The sequence below is a fragment of the Lepidochelys kempii genome, chromosome 11 (assembly GCF_965140285.1).
Source record: "Lepidochelys kempii isolate rLepKem1 chromosome 11, rLepKem1.hap1, whole genome shotgun sequence".
NCBI lineage: Eukaryota > Metazoa > Chordata > Testudines > Cheloniidae > Lepidochelys > Lepidochelys kempii.
The window spans coordinates 57,847,067-57,858,037 of NC_136390.1; positions in this window are offsets into that span (position 1 = coordinate 57,847,067).

The window sequence follows — 10,971 nt, forward strand, 5'->3', positions numbered from 1 at the left end:
GTCCTGGTGCAGCCGCGCCCCCAGCCACCAGTGCTCCAGGCAGCGCGGTAAGGGGACAGGGAGCGGGGGAGTTCGGGGTGGTGGTCAGGGGTCGGGGCTGTGGATAGGGGTCGGGGCAGTCAGAGGGCAGGGAACCCCCCTGTTGAATGGGGGCAAGGATTCTGGGGGCATTCGGGAGAAGGGGTGGTTGGATGGGGCAGGGGTTCCAGGGGGGGCAGTGAGGAAGGAAAGGAAGGGTTGGATTGGGTGCTGGGGGGCAGTCAGGGAGCAGGGTGGGTGGATGTGGCAGGGGCCCCAGGGGGCCGTCAGGGGGCAAGAAGCAGGGGGGTTGGATATGGGTCGGGGGCTGGGCCACGCCGGGCTGTTTGGGGAGGCACAGCCTCCCCTAACCAGCCCTCCATACAATTTCTGAAACCCGATGCGGCCCTCAGGCCAAAAAGTTTGCCCACCCCTGTCCTAAGCACTGCACATACACATAATAAGAGAGTCTCTGACCTGAAGAGCTTACAATCTAGATATACAAGATAGACAAAGGATGGAGGAATGACGGAAGTTAAATGAATTGCCCAGGATACTGACAGAACTAGAACAGAAGTCCTGGTCGAGTGCCCCTAGATATTAAGCCAACTTACTCCTAATTTGTCTCTCTTTTCAACACTGATTATTCTCCTCCCTCCCTTTCTTCAGGGCTGGGAAGGGATCCCAGCTTGTCCCATTTTCCATATTGGAAGTTTAATAATTTTGAGTCAATGGGAGATTTACCATTGACTTCAAAGGGCCAGTATTTCACCCTGAAAGTCTGCAAATTCTAGCATGTGCATCCTTAACTGTCTGCAGTGCACATACACACACAAGCTGGGTCTACATGGCGTTGCAGTCTGGATTATAGGGTTGTGAACTGCAGAGTGCTCTAAAATGTTGCAAACTACCTGTCCCAGCTAGAGCTTGTCTAAAATGGGACTCCATTGACAGGAATGAGGTATCTTACGGTTTTTGCCAGTAGGCTCTACAAGGGGCAGGCAGAGTGCAATGCTTTACAGCACTCTACAATTCACACTCCATAGTCCGGACTGCAGTGCTGTATAGCCAAAATCACATACATGCTCTATGCACCTCTCTAATTGCATACCTGTGGACCAGTGGTTCTTAACCTTTACTGCAGCCTGCACCCCTTTGGTTCTCAAAATATGTTCTCACACCCCTGATCAAAAATAGTTGAACTAGGTCAGTTCTTTAAACCTAGATATATTTTTGTTTGTATATTAATCGTTAAAAATGTATAATGTTAATAAATACATAGGTTTCATGAAACAAAGTAGTTGTACTTACATGCCTGTGCTTAATTTGTGTTTTTGACGATTTACCTTCTCAAAAAATCTGGTATGTCTCGCACCTCCAGAAAGGACATCTCGCACCCCAGGGGGTGCGTGCACCCCAGGTTAAGAACCACTGCATTTGACAAAGAAATATTCTTTATATATATACTCAGTAGACAGTTCCAAATGGTCATGAATTTGGTGGAAAAAAAAACAAATTTTCTTCAAAGCAAGCATATGTTAGGCTTTGTGGACAACAAATTTCAAAGTTTCTATCTTCAGCCATTTTTGCAGTATCCCTGTTTAAATGTCTATGACCATATTGCTCCTGTAGTAGTGTGATTATCACAATTATATTTGCCACCTTCTCTTTTAATGCTTTTGCAATAAAATAATTTGTCCTGTCAGCAATTAGCTAAAGAAGTGTGTTTAGAGTTGCTTACATGGACTCATAGATATTAAGGTCAGAAGGGACCATTATGATCATCTAGTCTGACCTCCTGCACAACGCAGGCCACAGAATCTCACCCACCCACTCCTGCGATAAACCTCTCACCTATGTCTGAGCTTATTGAAGTCCTCAAATCATGGTTTAAAGACTTCAAGGAGCAGAGAATGCTCCAGCAAGTGATCTGTGCCCCATGCTACAGAGGAAGACGATGAACCCCCAGGGCCTCTTCCAATCTGCCCTGGAGGAAAATTCCTTCCCAACCCCAAATATGGCGATCAGCTAAACCCTGAGCATATGGGGGGCAAGATTCACCAGCCGGATACCGAGGAAAGAATTCTCTGTAGTAACTCAGATCCCACCCCATCCAACCTCCCATCACAGGCCATTGGGCTTATTTACCATGAATATTTAAAGATCAATTAATTCCCAAAAGCATGTTATCCCATCATACCATCTCCTCCATAAACTTATCAAGTTTACTCTTAAAGCCAGATACGTCATTTGCCCCCACTGCTTCCGTGGGCAGGCTATTCCAAAACTTCACTCCTCTGACTGTTAGAAACCTTTGTCTAATTTCAAGTCTAAACTTCCCGATGACCAGTTTATATTAATTTGTTCTTGTGTCCACACTGGTACTAAGCTTAAATAATTCCTCTCCCTCTCCAGTATTTATCCCTCTGATATATTAGAAAGTGTGTGTGTTGGGAGGGAGGGGGTCCACACACTTACCAAAGCCCATATTGGCTTTGACCTAGCATGTACATTTCATCCCAAATGGTGAATGTTTCAGAAATGTATGACTGTGTGAATCAAGACTCAACCAACTGGTAGTACTCAGAGCCCACGATAATAATTAACCATGGTGCCGCCTGATTTATGTCCTATCCTTTGAGAGTTGGATCTATACTAAACAGACTTTGCTTTGTTGTAGGTGCCTGTCATGCTGTCTTTCTTACCTTCTATTGTATAAGCCCCTATTTCCTTCTCCATTTCTCACATAAACCCTTTTTTCCTGATAATAATGCTAATATGGGTTTGACTGGTCTGGCTCCAGGCATGTATTTTATGGTTAATCATTAACAAGAAGTTGTACAGTATTTCATGTGGGCTACATGCACCTGTCTCTGATTTTAAATTTGCTACATGTTTCTTGTAGCTACCCCCCCCCTCGCCCAACTGCGTTTCGATAAAGTGAGGGCTTGTCTAGATGACTAGTTACTGTATAGTCAGCTGAGGTGCAATTCTGCAGCACACTAGCCTGCTGCTGCTCACTAACCATCTGTGTGGGCCTTGCTTCCACGCACTAAAAGCACCCTGCTTTAAAACGGGAGAAGGTCAAAGCACACAAGAAAGCAGGGTGGATAGTCAGCGTGTGGCTGACTAGTGTGGTGCAGATTTACGCTCCAGCAGGCTGCACGCTGTTTGTCAAAACAGCCCTTTGAAGGCCAAGATTTTCAAAAGTAACTTGTGATTTTTGAGCGCCCAATTTGAGATGCCATAAAGTGGGATGTTCAGATGCTCAGCACCGTCTGAAAGTCAGGCCCACTTAAGTTGGGCTCCCCATATGGCTTTTGAAAATCTTTGCCAAGGTTGTTATATCAATTTAAAAATATCATTATAATATTTAATTGCCCATCTTCATGAAGGGCATATTTCCACTATGAAAATTAAGTCTTGAAATGGTCTTTTATATGTATATTTCCTTGAAAACCAATGAGATCTATGTGCCTTTTTTCTATATGTACTGAGACAGTCGAGTTTGGTGAGTAGTTGATTTGATTGCACTCCCCTTTTTCATTCAGATCCCTGAAAGTCAACTGGTACTCACTGAAAACTGGGAAAACATTACCTTTACCTGCTGGTTTGTGGTAGACTGCGTTTGTGAACAAGAATTCACCTCAGCAGGTGCAAGAATGCAGATGCCAGGTGGGTGACAGATAAGAGAACTCTGGGTAAGAGAATTCAGCTCTACAGTTAATTCAGTTATAGAAGAAAGTCAGCAGAAGGCACTGTCAAGGGCAAGTATTTCCCCTCTTTGGGAAGAGCTCTTACTGTCACATTGTATCAGGTCTTGTTGGATTAATATCACAACCAAATAGTTTTATATGTTTTGTACCATGCAGTTAAAAGCCCCAGCTGTTTAACCTCATTGTCAGAGCAATAAATGGCTATTATAGTCGATGCCCGTTTGCTAATATGCTTCCAGAACAAAGTATAAATTAATTAGTACAGTCAGTACCATTCAGCAGAAGTTCGGTTTCAAGGTTTCAATGAAAGCTTAATAAGAACAGGAGTGGCCTTTACAATTTGTGGATCATGATTACTTTATATAGCTATTTTTAAAAAAAAAATCAATTCTTTTGCCTCATTTTGTAGAAAGAATCTCTTTGTTTAAATGATAACCAGACAATTCCTAGAGGTGTGAATTCACTGGTATGTAAGAGGTGACGAAACACAGAATGTGACAGGTATTCTGCAAAACTGTCAAGAGAGGCAGACTGTTGTGATGCAAACAAAATATGTTGAATTAAATATGAGGCATCTAGGAGCTTAGTGAAGATGACGGGTTTCATTGACTTCAATGGGAGTGTCACCTGATTAAGGGTGATGGATTCAGACTTTTGTTTTTGCTTGGCATGTGTTTACCAGATTTAGAGACCACATTTCTTATTGTAGGCCCTAATACTTGCAATGAGTTTTATTTGATCTCAATAGGACTAGATAATTATATAAGGGCCCACTCACATGGATGGAGGTCATTATTTGTAACTTCAGCATACAGCATTCACTCATCACTTTGGTTATTAGATGCATTATATCTGTTTATTTATGCACTCTTATGAGGAAATTTTATTGTCCCTGTTTAGGAGAGTGCTCAAATGATGTTATCAATAAAAATAAAATCAATAATCAATAAAAATATTCTAATTCCACACATGTTTTTTGTAGCCAAACAAAGTCTACTTGCAGTAAAACAGGGTAATGCAGCAGATAAGCAAGATTCCAATGTAAAGGTGGTCTATGGTAAGGGGAATTTTCCAGTGGATTCTTATACTACTATGCTATAAGGTCCTGATCCTGCAAACACTTGTGCACATGCTCCAAGTTAATAACACAGATAATCCCATTGAAGTCAATGGGGCTGTTTATGTGCTCCAAGTTAAGCACCTATTTAAACATTTGCAGTATTGGGGCCCTTATCCAGAGATTATATAAGAATGCATGTAACTTTAAGTATGTGAATAGCCCCATTGAAGTCAAGAGGAGTATTCACACAGTTGCAGTTCTGCATGTGTTTATGAATTTTGCTGACAGACATGGACTCAAACAAAACCCAGGATCTGAATTCTCTGAAAATTGGAAAGTTCAGATCTTCAAGCTTAGTAAATAAGAAAACAGAAAACAGGAGGAACATTCAGCTAACTCCCACCCTTCCAGTGAACTAGGTTTTTAACAATAACATTTCAGTAATAATCCAAACTGTGGAATCAACACTAGTGTTTCAATTTAAAGTCAACGGGAGTTAGATTTCTAACTGAAAGTAGCCATGATATTATTAGTTCTATCATCATGCAGTAAAACAAACCGAGAAGTAAAATAAACATCCAATATCCTAAGTACTAACTGTGAACCATTAGCATTATGAAGAATGTTATGCGGGGGCAGCAAATTACACCATGGAAGTTTCTGGGTTTGTACAGAATATCACTAGTTGGACCCCTAGACCCAGATCCTCCAAAGCATTTAGGTGCCTAACTCCTATTGTGGTTCAGTATTTCCATTCTGCACTCCTTGTGCAGTGTGTGCCTGAAATTCCCATCAACTATGAGATCAAGCCCACTCAGCCAAGAAATTACTGGTGTAGACCTTAAAAAGAAATTATTTAATAATAATAATAATTATTACAACGATAAATTTTATCATCGGTTGGCGAGAACCCTGAATAGGTGCAACACACCAAAATAAATGATTCCACCAGTTGTGCCATATCTATTGCAATCCGATCGTTGTGCAAATCTCATGATAGTATTCTAGAATTGAGCACAGAATTGAAAAAAATATCATCTTCCCAATGTTTAGCAAAAGAAAAATGATCACTGCCCAAAGGCTTGAATTATTATTTACACACCCGACAGAGCTCATCAACAAACCTCAGAGATGATGCAACAATAGGCAGGAAGGGACACTAGGGGAGGAGCTGGGGACGAGGCTGGGATTGACAATGAAGTTACGGAGTTCCTCAGAAAAGGCCAATGCACAGCTTGGTAGAAGAAGAATTTTTAATTTATACATAAAAGATAATATATAGAAATTTTAGGCCTTGAATCTGTAAAGACTCATATACATGTGTTACCTTACTTTGAAGTTAATTGAACTACTCAGGAAGGCAAGGTTAAGCATGTGCTTAAGTGTCTGTAGGATTCAGGTCTTATTTGACTAATTTCTTGTAGGCTAATATTTGAATAAAATAAACAGCCTTTGACATTTGAACAAACATAGCAAATCTCTTCATTGACCAAGAGATCAGAAAGTAAAGTTGATGTTCTAGAGTTATAATACATCCAAGGTAATTAGTTCTCTTAGAGCACAGTAAATTGGAAGTAGCAGAAGGATGGTGACTCCCACCAAGTATCCTAATCTTCCCCAAAGGAGCATGTTTATTACAAACTTCTAAAATCACCTTTTGATAACATTGAACAGCCTGTGAGGGAGCCATTAAAGCATACAAGATAGGCCCATTTCCATCCTTAATATCACTTTAAGATTATCCATTTTAAATGGACTAACTTATCTTATAATTTTATAAACTATTTTAAAAACACACAACATCTATTGGATGAAAAACAAACTCCTCTACCTTGACTGAGAACAAAATCCATCTCTACAGGTGGGGCCAGTTGGTGTAAATCAGCATAACTCCATGGACTTCAACAGAGCAAGGTCAATTTACAGCAGCTGAGGATCTGGACCTGTATTTAATCTAGCTTGGTGGAACCATTCACCAAGTTATGTGTATTTTTTATAAAAAGGATATACGCCTCTGTGGTATTTTCCTACCTGAATGCAGAGAGTTAAATCAAAGGAGGCTGTAAAAGGAAAAACCAACCAGAAATGAAGCAATGGCAAAGATCAGGTGCTATCACAAGGATCCCTGAGGAAACACTGAGGATACTGCTGATTTGGGAGTATGCTCTGTCTAGCTCCACTGACAAATGACTATTTAGTCTTCCCAAGGCTAAGCTTAAGATCAGGCTATTGTGTCTTTAACAGAATCTGTCCCAGAGAGAGAGAACATGAGAGAATTACAAATACCCACAGCCCAAATCCTAGGCCCCACCACAGTCTAGTACAAAGAAGCTGTAAAGCTGGTGAATCCAGCTGCCTGAGGTTCCCTGGTATGAGGAAAATACCAGGGCATATACAGCTGATGTAATGGCTCCTATGACACCCACTCCTGGCTACTGTCACAGGCCCCTGGCTTGGGGAAAGGGGACATGGCCATGGCACCACTGGTTGCTGATCTCTGTCTCCTCTGCATCTCCTTGTGTGTGCCCCACACCAGGCACAGAACCCTTGTGAGCGAAGGAGGAAAAATCTGCATGTGGAAAGGTCCACCACACACTGTTCTCCAGGAGTATGATCTGTCTCTTTGGCATTTCCTCAGCTGACTTCGTTAAGCAGCCCTAATTGCTGATTAGCCTAGTAAATTTGACAAATTCTGAAAGAAAAGAAAGAAAGACCGACCCATGAGCTCAAGTGCCAGGCAAGTCATTCCAAGCTTCAAAGTGTGAAAATGGGGGAGAAAGGAGGGTACCCGAAACAAACCATCTTCTGTACTATGAGCGAGTGAATGGAGTGGTTTTGAAATCGAAGGACTAATCAGACAGGTTTAAGCCAGGGATCCTTCCACAGCAAGACTGATAATGCATCTCAGTCCTGGCCTGCAAAACCATCCCTGGCCTGTGAGCAGAAAGTCACGTTCGTGCTGAAATCAACGGGGAGTTGGAACAGAACGCCAAACTGTTCTTCACTCCAGGCCTGAACCGGATTTCAGCCCATGTGACGTTTTACATATTTTCACCATTGTTCTTGTTTAATTTGTGGAAGCAATTATGCAGTCAGATGAACAGTGTAAAGCAACTGCTGCAACTGTCAATATTTCAACGAAATATAGAGCATTTCAGCTTTACCAGTCCGGCTATCCAGGCATTGCCCTAAGGTATCCACACCATGCATAACTGATGTTGCCAGCTGGCTTACCTGAATCCTCCCCAACTACAACTTGCACTGATTTTTCTTCAGGCTCATTTTGAGGAAAGCAAGGCAATAAACAACCGGTTACTTGCATCACTAGCCAGCACACTTGTGTCTTAACTATATCAATTACACATGGTCAGTTCTGTACAGATAAAGAACAATATCTATTTGCCACTCAAACTGTAGTGCTATACCGTAGTGTGGGGGTAAGACATATAAACTTACAGGCTAACTCTGCTGTCACCCTGGCTTTGCACTGTGGTAACTCCAGCCAAGCTATTCCTGATTTACACTGCTGTGAGTGAAATCAGAATCAGAATCCATGGGCCAGATCTTCAGGGGCTGTGAATTGGCATAGTTCCACTGACGTCAATGGAGCAATGCAGATTTCTACCAGCTGAGGATCTGGCCCTCTTTCAATTGAATAGCTGGAGTGGATACACCTGCTGGTGTTTCACACGGTAAAATAGGTAAGAGGAAAGGTTTAAAGATAAACCTCCATTGTAACAGGACTCATTCCTTCGTGAATGTTATATGTAATTTCCATGAAATCCAAGTTGTAGCCAGCTTCTAGGTCTCCTTTGCTTCCCACAGAACAGCTGCGTTCCCCTCCTTCTGTTTACCCATTTCCATCCTTGTCTGCTGTCAGGTGGTGTGGAGAATGATGGAGTTATATATCTATATATCATATGCACCTCAGTTTACCTGTGTGATATTATCATGCCTGAAGGCACAGAGTTAAATTAAAGGAGGCTGTGAGAGAGCAAGCAACAGGAAATTGAACAATGGCAAAGATAATGTGCTACCATAAAGAATGCCACAGATCCTTGAGGAAACGATGAGGAAGGTACTGACTTGGGAATACCCTCCACCCAGGCTAGAATCGTTTATTCTTCCCAATGCTATGACTATAATCAAAAAGAATACTTTGCTGGCCTAAAAGGGGGTGGAGGGTGAGTGGCTGAGGGCTGCCCAGGAAGCATCAGTGAGCACTGTCAGGGATGAAAGGAGACCTGGAGAGAGAGATAAGTACTACAGGAAGCAGGCTGGCTCTCCCAATCCAGATATGGGAATAAGACGGCCCCACCTGAGCTATGGATGAAGAGGTTAAGCTCAGGTAAGGAAATGTACGTATAAGAGACACTGTTGTTTTAACAGTGTAGCGTGTGGGGTTTTTGGTTTGATTTGGATTTTTGTCACTTTAATCAGATGCTGGCACAGGCTTAGAGGTAAAGTGCTTAGAGATGCTGAACCCAGTTGAGCCTGTTGGGTTAACATGCTTGGTAAATAGGGGAGCTGCAGCCAAGAGATCCAGCGTAAGCGTGCTAGGCCTGTGCATTCCACACAGAGAGGGGGAAGATAGTGAAACCTGTCCCCAAAGGGGTACACCTGAGACGGACAACAAGGGGTTTCAGGCACAGCACCCCCAGTAACCATGACAACTGGGTTAGTCATTGGGCCAACTTTAGATTATGAGCTCCTCAAGGTAGGAAGGTGGGGTTTTTTGTTTTTTTTTTAACCTATAAAATAGCTTATAAAATTATGGGCACTCCTATGGGGCTATATACATACTACTGGAAGAAGGGTGCTGAGTCTTTTGGAAAGGAGAGAGTCCACAGCTTCTGAAGAGAAAGGATAGAAGGACAAGAGAAAAGGGAGGGAAGAAAGAAATTGGGAAGGTGAAAGATAAGAAAAGTGAAGGGAGGAAAGAGGAGCACAAAAAAGCAGGTTCCCTCTCCTCTTTTCTCTTCCCCTTTTATTGTTACCCATCAGATCACTTTCCCCTTCCCCCCCCCTCCATTCTCTTCATTCTCTCATGCCACCTCCCCCCACTCTGTGCAGTTGTTAGTATTAATGATGACTCCCACCTGGAGCCAAGTCAGCTGAGGTCAGATGCAATGTGAATCCTGTCAGAAGGCATGTACTAAATTGAGTCTCAATGAGTGCCATGTTCAAATGTTTCTATTACAGATAGGCCTGAACCAAAACCCTAGATCCAGAAACCACCACAGGAAATGGGAGCTTGAAATCCATATCCAAGGTTTGCCTCTGAGGTTCATCGCTAATTTCCATATAAGGTATAATTTAGTTCAAAATATGTCGGGGTTCGTCTGGGGATTTGCAGGGCAATTTGTTAATTTGCCACAACATTTTCAATATGCTCAGTGGTAAATATGCAGCACAATTCACTGGGAACAATGGAAACTTGTGGTAATGTTGCTGTGTTACCTTGTGATAAATATCCTGTGTCACCACAGTAGCTGGTCTCCAGATTGAAGCAGACTTTTGCGAATCAGCAGGGTCAGCATTGGAAGAGCATGTGAATATTGTGCACTTGTAAATATTTGAGCACATCTGTTTAGCTCCCTCACAAAAGCCACTGGGAAAAACTACTTCTCATTGTGCCATGCAATGCTGTTACCCTGCTCTAATTGTCAAATCTGTCGAGTTGTTTTTCTCATGCGCACAAAAATTAAAAATTACTATCCTCATTCATGATTAATTCAGCTGCAGTGCAGCATGGTGTCACACTGCATTTTTTAAAGTATTTAATTCCACTTCATAATCAGAAGAGTTTTAATTAACTTTTTGCCAGTTAATTGTCCCCCGCCCCCCGCCCCCCAGTCATTTTCCTGAGCTGCTCTACAGGTTTGTGGCACACTCTGGGGATATTGTCCATTGTAATTGCTTGCAGTTCCCACTGGCATCAGGGGAAGCTAGATATGGGTATCCATGGAGCTCCTAGACAGGCTCAAAACCTGAAATTCACCTGCCAATCCCTCAGCACTTCCTTCCTCCCTACAGGTTAGGGCCCTCTCCTCTTATGTCCTGTTTGCTTGCTGGGGAGATGGCAGTGGTCTAACTCCTGCCTCATTTTTAATTTATTTGGGGGAGCAGGTGGCTATTGCTTTCCCTACATCCAGCTCTTTGGATGGCCATGGGATT